The sequence below is a fragment of the Dipodomys merriami genome, unplaced genomic scaffold (genome assembly GCF_024711535.1).
Source record: "Dipodomys merriami isolate MVZ:Mamm:240054 unplaced genomic scaffold, mDipMer1.0.p SCAF_51, whole genome shotgun sequence".
Taxonomy (NCBI): domain Eukaryota; kingdom Metazoa; phylum Chordata; class Mammalia; order Rodentia; family Heteromyidae; genus Dipodomys; species Dipodomys merriami.
Window position 1 is genome coordinate 3,482,393 of NW_027206080.1, and position 12,726 is coordinate 3,495,118.

The following is a 12,726-nucleotide window of genomic DNA, read 5'->3' on the forward strand; positions in this document are numbered from 1 at the left end:
TGCATGTGTATTGTGTAAACATTTGCAAATGAATATACACATTTATGATCTCATAAATATAAATTTATGAGCCTGAATGAATTTGGTTTCCATCATAAATAATACACAGTTCCTCAATATGCTAATTCCAACTTCCCAATCAATTGCTTATGTTAATCTTACCCAGAAAATAATCAGGAAATATATGGGAAATGCTATGGCCCTGTTGGATCAGGACACCTCCTGGAGGTGCAGTGTCTCGGCTCCAGCTGTAGAGCTGATTAACTGCGTTTGACTCAGCCCCGCTTCTATTTAGACAACTGCAATTGATGTTAATGTAAAATGTGACTTTAATTGAATAAAACATGTCTGTTCTACAAGACTTGTTGGATATGAAGTGCACTGATACGACTACCTGAAACTAAGAGAGAAACACAGCAGTTACCTACTTACCAAATAGTCGAGCATGTGTCTTTGCAGAAGACATGAAGTAGGATAAATAAAACACAACAACATATAGCTGTGGTGGAATCATTGAGCCCTAGAGGTTATTGGGATCCAGCAGAGAAAGACCATCCAGGATGATGTCGGTGTTATAAGTTAGTTCCGCTTTTATTGTTCTCATCCACTGGGCAGCCATTCTAAAGGTTAACACTGTTTTGTTGTACTACTCAAGAAAGGCCATGGTAAGTCTCTCTGTCTCTCTTCTACAGTGTTGATGTTTGAACTCGGGGCCTCACCCTTGCTAGGCAGGCACTTGATCACTTGAGCATACCTTCAGATCTTTACAACCTTAGATACTTTTCCACCAATGCTTCATGCTTATTCTGCACCTGACCTGGATGTCAATCCTATTCTGCCTCCCTTGTCGCTGAGACCATGCGCAAGCTGAGACACCAGCTTTCATTGCTTGAGATGGGAGCCTCATGAACTTTAGCCCAGACTGACCTCACTCCTATTTCCATGTCCCAAGTAATAAGGATTATAGGCCTGAGCCACCTCACCTAGCTAGCATAATCATTTCTAACAAGCCATTAGCTGCCTTCCTTGGTAGCCACAACAGTTTCCGGAAACATGAATTCCCCCTCCAAGATCCCAGGCTTACATCAGTCTTGGTTCTAGCAAACTAGAGTAGGGAGCCAAAAGTAGAAATCACTTCAAAGAGACTCAGGGACCCAAAATCCAAGTCCTTTGTAAGGCATCATCACTGAGAATCCTTCAGATCCCTTTCCCATCATCCCAGCAGATGCCTTTGACATCTCCCCACCATGGAAAGACTTGTGAGTGTCCCCCACCCCCCTGCCCTCCACTGAGTCTATCAAGTGAACAGTGATTGAGAGCAGCTGGTAGGTACACCCTGGTCCCCAGAAGAGGTATGCTTACTAGGTGCCGTATGGAGTGCTGAGTCTGGAGTTCCCACTGGTAGCTCAAGTGACAGCAGGCTCAGTATATCCCAGATGTATAGGTAGCTAGATTCTTATAACTGAAGGATAGTGGCACCCATTAACAGCAGGATGGGGGTAGGATGATTTCTACCAAGAAAACTCACTGGGTTTTTAGAATTTGCTGAGCATTCTAAGTAGGATTTTGCAAGGTCTTGTTCAACAGTCTGTGGAAAATAATCCTCCTTTTTGCCTTAGGTGGTAAGATAAAAGGCAAAACAAAAGACAACATAGTAACAAGACTGTGAGACCTGACAGGAGAACCGCAGGTCTCAGAATTTCTAGGCCTGCCATGTTTTACTTTGCAAAGTTGGATGATCTGACCCCCCAGTTACTGGGATTTCCAGAGGATTCTGGTGCAACAGCAGTCACACTATCTGCCTCTGATGTACAAAAGCTTTTTGTAACCCTTTCCTCGGTCTATTCTTGGAAAGTTGTGCCCATCACGATTGGGGGGCAGCTGAGAGTCCTGGCCCCATCTTCAGCATCCATTGTCCCATGTTTCAGAGGAACAGACCTGAGCCCTCTGTCTATGGAGAGGTCAGTCAGAAGAGAAGCAAGGATCAACTAAAGACATAAAAATTGGTCAGAAGTCGGGATATTAAATCTGGAGAAAGTGTTGAGAAGATCAGTATAACCTCCACAAAGGGATATTTGTAACAACAGCACCTGCCAACTTGACGCTGGGCAGAAGAGGACAGCCTCATATGGCAATGAATGTAAGCAGAGGGGCAGACACGCTCTCAGGCTGGGCACGTGTGATCTTGTGTGAGCAATGGGTGGAGGTGAGAGCCAGGCTCCTGAGAGGTGGGTAAGGAAGGGTCTCTGGCTCCTGGACGTGGGTGATGTGCCTTCAGAAGCCAGCTTGAGCTGTGCAGCCTTGGTGCTCCTGGAGTCGTGCATCCCCATTCTGTAAGAGAAGGAATGACGACCTTCAGTAGGCAGGGAAACCAAGATGAGAGGCAGTTAGACACATTAGCTTGGCTGATAGCAAAATGTGATCCAAGGACACCTGTGAGCACTCTTGGAGGGACAGGTCAAAGGGCTGAGGACTCTTGGAGGGACAAGTCAGGGGGTCTGAGGACAGAGACCCTGATGCTAGTGTGGAGATGGCCATGTGGAGGCATCCTCTTTGCTGTGGTGATGTTTCGAAGCATAATAAACACAACTCCAGAGTTCACTGCCCAGCAAGCAATTCTTGATAAGTGACCTCATTCTGAGGATGGTTTCTAGAAAAGTGTGGCTGTAATCACACCCCAGAGACATGGGCGCTGGGGGATGGCTGCTCTCCCACACAGGCAGAGCCCCACGCCAGCCCCGCTCTGTCCCATGCTGAGGTCCCCCTCCCTGTGTGCCCTTGTTCAGCCTGTGCTGTGGAAAGGCACAGGAGTGCACATCAGTTCTTGAAGCAAGGCCGCCAGGTTTCTCAGAGAGGTGTGCATTTTGTTTACAAGACATGTATTCAAAGATGTGAATACACCCAGGCACCAGTGGCTCATGCCTGAAATCCTAGCTACTCAGGAGGCTGAGATCTGAGGATCGTGGTTCAAAGCCAGCCTGGGCAGGAAAGCCTGTGAGACTCTTATCTCCAATAAACCATTCAGAAAACCGGAAGTGGCGCTATGGCTCAAGTGGTAGAGTGCTCTCCTTGAGCTGAAGTGCTGAGGGACAGCGCCCATGCCCAGAGTTCAAGCCCTATGACCGACAAAAAAAAAAAAAAAAGATGTGAATACAATCTTTAACTTCTCCCCCAAAGCAGGTTTCTTTCTTTGTATTCTAGAACAGATCTTTCAACATCTCTCTGGTCCTGAGGCCTGTTGCATAATTGTAACCACTTGGGATTTTCCCAAGTCTCCCAGGACTGAGCACTAGCTGGTACTGTACTCTCACTTCCCTCAGGCTATGCCAGACGCCTCCCCCCCCTCCAGGATGCATGGCTAAAGCCTGATGCATGGCCCAGGGCTAAGTGGAGGGGCATCTTGCCCGCTGGGTCTCCACCAGGAAGCAGGGCTCTGTAATGGCATCCTGGCAACCCCAGCGCTCGCACAAATAGCACACCCCAACGGGGCTCTCCTCAGCTTCAGTGACAGGGAGAGTCCCAGGACGCTCAGTGTGGGGGGAGAGGGCCACGGTGCTGGCGGCTGTCAGGTGCTCTCCCAGACTTTATGGAACACCCCATGTGCAGCAGAGGCACACAATGCAGATGGCCGTGTCCAGTGTGCATTCTTCCAAGGGTGCTCGCTCGACAGCAGGGAACTTCCACAGAAAAGGCCACCACTGCCGCGCTGACAGGGTGGGAAGTGGCAGGTCCCCAAGCAGGACTGCCTGCATCCAGGGAGCTAGGCACCCCAGGGGCGCACTCCACCCGCAGTGCTGCAGCTCCCTGCCTGACCACAGAGGCCCAGGCAGGCAGAGTACATCTGTGAGCAGACCACGGGGGCCTTCTCTAGTCACCCTTCCCCCGTGGGGCTTCCGGCTAGATGGGCACCGGCAGCACTGAAGGCCAGGGGTGCTGGGGAAGACACTCAAGCTCCTGCCACAAGTGCCTAGGAGAATCTTGCAGCCTGAAACCCCATCCCAGCGCTCAGGACTTCACCAAGCACTGGAGGGAGGGCAGGGTGATTGGTGGGGAGGGGGTAGGTGGAGCGAGGGTTGAGGGCATGGAAGGAGGAACAGGTAGGACAGGAGGGATGGTGTGGGGGTGGAAAGAGGTAGGAGGAGGACAGGAGGGATGGAGTGAGGGTGGAAGGAGGGAATTGGGTAGGAAGAGGACAGGAGGAATGGGGGGGGGGGTTTGAGGGCATGGAAGGAGGGCAGGAGAGCCTATAATTGCAATCAACCAAACAAGTGAAAACAGCCATGGCAGACCAGGACACCCCAACCCCAAAGCCGAAGTCCGATTGCTTGCCTTCATTTGAATAATTAAAGGGGGAAAATAAACCTCAAAGGAAACCAGATAAAGCTGCCACAAAGGCCTTGAACACCTTCCACACCCTCTGCTCCAAGCCCGACTTGTCAACTGTCCCCAGATTGTTTCATAACTTTAACCAAGATTGGTGGCCGTGAGCCAGGCTTCAAACAAAGGCGCTTTCCACCTGGCTCTGGCTCACATGGCTTCAGAAACACATGGGAACCACACTTGGCAGATTGGGGATGTGCATTGAGTAACCAGCTCCACCCAGGCCTGGAGAGGAGAGCGCAGCTGGCGTGGGCACTGGGCAGAGGAAAAGGGGCGCAGATGGGCAGCAGGTGACAGTGGAAGGACATGGATGGGTAGTGGGCAGCGGAGGAGGGACACTGGTGAACTTACCAGGCTTTGCACAGTTCCTTCTCAAAATGTGCAATTATGAAACTGATGCTTCTTTTCTTGCCCTTGATCTTTCTACTTTCCAATTTCCTAGAATAGAAAAAAAATCCTTGAGAAAGATAGCATGGTGGTGATCACTTAGCCTCTCTGAACTTGAGGGATTTTTGTTTGTTTCATGTTAATCCTGGGACTTGAACTCAAAGCCCAGGCACTGTCCCTGAGCTTTTGTGCTCCTTTGGCTTTTTGGTGATTGACCATAAAGAGTCTCATGAACTTTCCTGCCCGAGCTGGCTTTGAATCATGATTCTCAGATCTCAGCCTTCTGTTTTTCTTGCAATTAACATGGGTATTTAGGAAATAAGAAAGAAATCAATAGTTTTTAAAGTACTCCAACAGGCTACCACAATAACTGCAAGTTGTGAATAAAAGGAAACTGCAAGGCAAGGCAGAGATGAAGGGAGGGAAGGCTCCACTTCCCCAGGGGTGACTGACCGAGGGCATGGGCCCAGCTCACGGAGCTCAGCTAGTATGTCATCAGACTTAACTGTGGGTTAAATGTGGTCTTCCAACCTTACATATGCACATGTGCATGCGCATATGTGCGTGCAGGTGCACGCACGCACGCGCGCGCACACACACACACACACACACACTAAAATACATGATCTGACCTCCTTGGGTAAAGGTTAAAACTATATGGCCGTCAAACCCTAACCCCACATTCCAGTCCTTGTCTGGCATTCAACAACCACTATGAAACAGCACACGGTTTCCAGAGAGCCCTATAGTGTCTGACAAGCAGTCAAGGAACCTAACCCAACTACGTTAATGGGGTGCCAGGAACCTTTTGTATTTAATTATGCTGTCTTATTTAATGTTAGCCAATGTGCCATAAATTCTTATTTATTTTATTTCTCTTTTACTTAGCTGGACCAAATGTTTCAGTCCCTCTTCTCCTAGTAGGTTTTTAGAAACCATGTCATCTATGTGCTATTGTTTGGGTGGTCATTCTTAAATTTTTAACAAGCCAGCCTAATTATGGGTTAGTCTGTGGACCTCTAAAATTAACTCATTTCTGCATCCATTACCAACAGGACAAAATTCTAGCACGCCATCAATCCTACTTCTCTCTCCTCGCCTTCTATGCTACAGTCACTTTGGAAATTAGCTCTATGGTGTTTTTATTTTCCTTATCAGTGACTATAGGTTTCAGTTCATCTATACATTGTCTTGAGAACTTGGCATACCTCTGTTGAAACTGTATGTAGCTTGGTCCCTTGGCTGGAAGCCATCTGTCGGTCTGGAGATTTAGTGTCCCATAGAGGGCTGTGCATCGGGGGCCTGGTCTCCACTGTGGTGCACAGGTGGGACTCTGGGGAGGGCTGGCATCGTGAGGGCTGGGCCCTCCTCGGCAGGGTCCTCCCTGGACAGCGTCATTGGGAGCGGTAGAAACCAGCAGGCGGGCCTGGCAGGAGGAAGCAGACCACCGGGGGTGTGCTCCAAAGGGTGTAAGTGTGCCCAGGCCTCCCAGCTCACAGCCTCATGGCCACCATGATGTCAGCAGCTCCTACACACACACACACACACACACACACACACACACACAGAGGCATGCATGCCATGAGGTTCATCCAAGGACTGAGAGCTCTGGTACCCAGAGTCCAAGCAAGTCTTACCTTCCTTATTTTTTCATAAATTTGATTTCAGGTGTTTGTCACCACAGCAAACAGAAACTAATAGATCATCCTTTAACAAATCTAAACAACTGTAAGATACGGTCTCTGTCCTTACAATCATCACATTCCTAGCATTACATTTTTCACTAAGGGACCGTGCGCTAGGTTTAGAAGGCATGGTTTAAGACATTTTTCCCCCTCAGGAAAACTCAGGATTTTTCTTAACATTTGATGACAATATGGTTCTAATTTGTGTACAGGTAATCACTGTTTCTCCTGGGGCTTTGGAGGATCTATTGATCTACAGTCCTGTGACTTCATCAAGATGCATGCTGCCCTATTTCTCTGCAAGTGCTGGGTGGTGCTTTCTGTAGAGACTCAGGGTCATCCTTCAGCTCTGAAGCATTTTAACTTCTGTTTACCATGTGTTTGTCTCTGGAGTTATCACTAGGTAAGAGCTCATAATTGGAAGTCTTGATCAGAGTTCTCTTAACCTCTGTATCTTTCCTCTGTTTTGTGACTTTATCTTCGAGATTGCAGGTCTCTAGAGGATGTTCTTTTTGTAAACAGCAGCCACGTGCCCCCCCCCACATTCATCGTGCAGCCACTCCGTGTCTTCTTTCTAGGAAGCATTTTAATCTTCATCCTTCAGCAATCTGTTGCTTCTTTTACCTAACATTGCATCACTATTACTATTCTTTGGGTGGTACTTGGGTCTTGGCGGGTGCTTGGGACTTGGTGGGCACTGCCATCTCTCAAACTCCACGCTCCTGCTTGATGGTGCAGCCTCACTTCCAGGCCCTCGGGGAACCTTGGGGGTCCTTGGTCATGACGCTTAGAAGTTCCTTTATCATAAATCATGTCGATTTTCTCTGAGATGAATGTTCCATCTCTTCCTCTTTTCAATTTTAGTGACTTCCCTCTGCCCCGAATGTCTGCCGGCCCATTGATATGTCAGAATGAGGAGCCAGATTAAAGCACGGCGTGTGTGTGGCTGGTGTGGCAGCTCCAGCTGAGCGGGGACTCGCCAGGCCACAGGCCCGGTGGTTCTGCCGACTGCTCTTTAATTACCGTCCCGGCGCCGCAGGGTCCCCTCTGCTTCTGTAATTGCTGTCCCAGGGTGCGGGGTTCAGAGCAGCTGCTCTGATCATCCTGCTAGGCCTTTTCTGAACCTGCTTCGGGCTGAGGTTCCCTCCATTCTTGTCCACCCCATCTGCTTTCTGTCTTCTGCCAGGGCTTCATGATGGCAGGACATCTCAGCGTTGCCAACTTCCCTCCCCATGCTGCCATGAACTTAAACTTTAAAAGACATCTTCTTCCAGCCTGGCTTGAAGGACTCGGGGCACAGTGGGATGCTGAGGAGACAGCACCCTCGCCCAGCCGCCACGGTGGCCCTTCGCCAGGGCGGCCGCAGCCTGTGCTGCAGAGGTGAAGTCGTCCCCGACTAATGAAGGCCCTACTGCTCTCAACTAAAACCTTGAGCAGTGCAACTGCTCCAGTGAAAGCAGTATTTGAACACGTGATTCCCTTCTCGGTTTCTGAAGTGGAAGCTCCTTGGTGCAGCCAGGCCCGCATGTACTCAAGATCATGTACACTCCCCTTTCAGGCAGCCCTGGCCAACCTGTCCACATTGAGTGGTTTTTCTGCTTTTAGTTCAATGACTTCTTCTGGGCCTCTGTGTTCTGTAAACTTTTCCACTGCTGATTATCTGTGGACTGGGAGACCACACAGCCAAGACTGTTACAGAAGCAAGCATACTTACACAAGCGCCATTGGGACCCAGGGTAGCAAGAAGGAGCCCCAGCTCGGTGCAGCATCTCACTGTCAACCACTTCTGGTGTGTCAGCCTCGAGCTGCCACCGCACCTGGTTGTCCCTCCGAGCAGTGAGTGCTCACCGGAAGCCTGAGCTGACCATGGTGGGCAATTCATCCACTATGAATTAATTTAATTCATTCCAACAGGACGTCCATAGGGCATAGACCAGTCATTACATCTGACAACAAGTTACACGATACATAGACTCACTGTGTGCGTACATGTGTGTACAAGCAAACATCTATCCACAAGCACACGTATTCACACACACATGTGCAGACACACATATATATTCCCTCTCAAACAAAAAAAAAGTTTTTCTTTTGCTGGTCGAACCACCTACAGAGAAGTGCATTATTTTCCACTTCTAGCACAAACGTCTGCTTAGCTCTCTGTGAGACGGTGAGAGTGAATGGCTGAAGCACGGCGCATGACTCAAATGCAGGCCTGGGCAGCTGTGCCTTATGCCGTTGTTTCTTTCCGCCTGTGGCTTTCAGCGGAGTCTGGGGGGAGGCTTTGCAATAACTGGACAGTTTTCAGTTCAATCTCCCCATTACACTGAGCCCCCCCCTCCACCCCACCCGAGGAGTAGCTGGACAGGGGAGCATGTCCGGCAAATGTCCCTGTCAGTACAGTGGCCTGCAATTTCTCTCGCAAATCCTTCCTGTTTTCCCAGACGCAGAATTGTAATAATAAAATCTCATCTGCAGCGTTCATCTCCTGCCGCTTCCCAGAGGAAGCTCGTGGTGAACAGGAGAGAACGTTGCTGTGAAGCGACTCCATCCAGCTTTGGCTCTGGTTTCTGCCCATCCAGTTTGCTCCCGACGGGAGCCATCTTCCTTCTCAGGACTCACGCAGCAGGCATCCATCTGCCTCCTTTTTCCCCTCCCCTGCCATGTGAGCATGCCCAGCCTCCTCTACCCCTCCTTTCCACTCCTGAACACCAGTCACTCTCATTTATTTGCTCACTAAATTTTATCTTTTGCTTCGCCTATCAAGTGTCTTCTAACGTAGAAACAAATGGAGGGGCAGAAAGTCAAGAGTGCCCTTCTTGGAGCTTGTATTTTGGTGAGGAGATTGTAATCTTTGCATCATTAGCAAGATGACCCTGGCCAGCGACCCTGTCTGGAGATGCCTGCAACATGGCGGAATCTGAGCTGAACCCTGAAGAATGTGCAGGGGCCAGCTATACAGGAAGCCCAGAAGAAAGAGCCGGGCGGATGGAGCAAGGGCCAACTGCCTCGGTTCTGCTGCAAGGAACGCCTGGGAGCCTCAGGCACCAAAACGGAGTGGACTTCCCATAGCTGCCCACCCTGCACTGGGTGCTGGAGACTGAGCCATGAAGTGAGACACAGGAACTCCAAAGCCCAGGGGAGGTGCTGAGAGAAGGTCGTCCCATCACAGGAAGGCAAATGTCCTCCCCGAGGCCACAGTGCTTAGAGACACACATGCTGGACCTCAGAGTTGATGGGACCATGGGGGAAGGAAGAAGGATGGAAGGCCCCCTTCAAAGGCACATTCCAGTGACCTCCTTCCTCCATCTCGGCCCAGCTCCTAACAATCCATCTCAAAACCAGGGTTTGGGGGCATGTTTCAGGCAGCAGAGCACCCCTCAAGTAAGTAGGAAGCCCTGAATTCCAGCTATTTACTACCAAACACACGCACACACTCACACGTGCATGCATGCACACACTAAGCCTGCTCATACTCAGCGACTTGTGACACACAGCAGGGTTTAGCTGACATGCAGCCTGTAGAAAATGAACCGTCCCAGTGTACCCGCACAAGGCCGAAACCCCGCCTGACGTGGCGCAGGAGCTGGTGCACAGCCCAGATGCTGGAAGCTAAGGACGCATGACCTGGTTTCTATGACCACTCCTGCGTCTACACACTCCCGCGGGAGTCCCTCCTCCGGCCTGACCCCTCTCCTCCCTTCAGGGAACATGTCTGCTTTTTCCCCATTTGCTTTGCCTTAGTAACCCTGATCCTCCCTGAGTCTCCTCTCTATCCATCCTTGAGCAGACCAGGAACCTCCTGCCCCCCCCACCCCCCACCCCCGGTCTGGGAACTCAGCTCTGGTAACAATTTTAATGATGAGAAAATGGAGCTGTCGCCCCTCACAGAGCTGAGGCACAGCAGGACCTTGGTTGAGACTCCAGTCTGTCTCCAAGCTGGCATTTTTTACCCAGCACCACATGACAGACTGTTTGATATTGGGCAATAAACTGCTCAGAATGTAGGTCCTGCTGATCTGGGAGACAAGGACAGGCCGCCCAGGCCCCTAGAAGAGTTGAGTCCCGGGGAAGAATGCTAGGGAGAAAGGACCCAGCCCAGGGAACAGGTGGGTAGAGGAGGACAGGAAACAGTATGCTGTCCAAAGAGCCCCCAAAGCACTGTGGAAAGGACTAGAATCCAGCAGAGCCAGAGAGGACTCCCCCACCCCACCCCCACTGCTACCACTACTGCTGCCATGCCTTATCCAGGAAGCATCCTTCACAGGCCATCCCTGGCCTTGTGTCTCTTCTCCACATACAGAAAAGTCTATACTTCTCTCCCATGACTTAAAAATCTCCCAGAAAGTCAGGTCAATTAGCAACCAGATAAAATCAAAACCCCAAGACCCAGCATGGCCTGGCCTGCCACTCGGATTCTGCCTCATTTCTGATCCACAGCCCAGCAAGCTCTGGTGGGCCTCAGATGCCCTAAGTTTATTCTCTCAGTCGCAATGTTAAACGCCCTTTCCCAAGGCCTTGGCCTAGCCAGCTCTCTTCCATCCCGCTCTGCAGTGAGTCCACAGAGAGGCCGGGCCCACCCTGGGAGGGGGCGAGGGCATGAGCCCAAGCAGGTACCACGCCACTCAGACCACAGCTTGTTAAAGCTCCCATCACGTGCTATGCTGGCTGTGTACTGTCTTTCTTTTCACTGCAGTTAAGGTTTAGGAGAATAAGTGCCCTGACTTCGTTTTGCTGACATATGATACGTTCCCAGTAACTACTAAGTGAAAGAATTCACTAATGAGCAAAAAGCCAATCTAATAACCCAAATTATCCCTTCTTTTCAATTTTTAGATGTCTGTGTGACACTGGCAATTAGAAAACCAGAAACATTTTCATCCCTTAATTTTTGTATCCTATAAGCCTAGTCAGATGACGTTACCACCTCCATTAATGCAGGTATTGATCAGGTCATTCCCCCTGACACTCCAAATTCATTTATTAGTGTATAGCATCCAGGAAGGAAAACATGTCTCCATGCATGGCACCCTGAGGCGGTCTTTGGGGAGCCAAATCAAGCCAGTCACCGAAGGGAGAGCTGGAGCTGCCCTGCCTGGAGGCATGGCACATAGAGAAGGCAGCGGCAGTGCTCAGCCCGTTGTTCTGCAGCAGCCTGGCCATTTCCACTTCCGTGGCATTGACCTCCACAGGCATGGACCTCTCTGTAACAGTACAAGGGCTTGTGCCACACGAGCCTGGAAATTACCTACTGAGAAGTGGTGGCCTGCTGGCAAGCGTGCCACTTGGCTCTTTCAGTTTCTCATTCTGAAGAGGCCAAATGATGAGTCTGTTAAACTCGCCTTTGTGTCGGTAGCTCTCTATCTTACCTGGAGTCTTAAAAGGAAGGCTACCGGTAGCTGTCACTTTCTTGTAGGCAAACTGCCCAGGGGGTTTTTCTGAAGCAAGTGTGGGCCCCCTGGCAGGTTTCACCGAAGGACAGCCACCTTCCCGGGCCTTCACATTTGGTACACCATCTCCCACTCCTTAATCCAGTCCCAGCGGGACAGAAAGGCTTGCACAAAGACCAAGTGCAGGAGATGTGCCTCGCCCAGCAGTGTAGCCCTGAGGGCCGGAGCACCAGGCCCAGATCAGAGTCCAGTGGAGGGAATTTACTAGAAGCAGCTGGAAGGCCCCAGGAGAGCCAAGGTGGCCATCGGGGGCAGTCAAAGAACAGACAGCAGCAACTCTGAGGAGCTGGCAGTGTGGCTCCCCCACCCCGGACCTCAGGGTCACCCCATAGGGAGATGCACTCCACAAAGGTCACCTGTCAAGTCAAAGCCAGGCCTGGAGTGGGGAGCCTTGTCCTGTACCAGAAGGGACACCACAGAGACGGGCAAGGGGTAGAAGGCTGTGCAAGAACAGAAACAGAGACTGGAGCGCCACAGCTATGAAACCATGGCCCCCGACAATGCGCTCACACCAGAATCTCGGAAGCGGTGAGGAAGGAGCCTGCGCATGGCCCACAGGGACAGCGGCCTGCTGCCACCTTGGTTTGAGCTGTGGAGCCTCCAGAACCATGAGCTAGAGCAGCCCCAGGAAGCTAGCCTCCCGGGGCAAGAGCCAAGGACGACCCACAGGGTGCGCTGTGTTGGGAGGAGCAGCCAGGCTGGAGGCCCAGCTGCCTGCCTCATCAGAGCCCAGAAAGAGTGCAGCTGTGGGGAGAGGGCGCCAAGTGGTGAGGGCAGGAAAGGGAGGGCAAGAGCCCCCTGGCTTCCCTGCGTTCCGTCCTCAC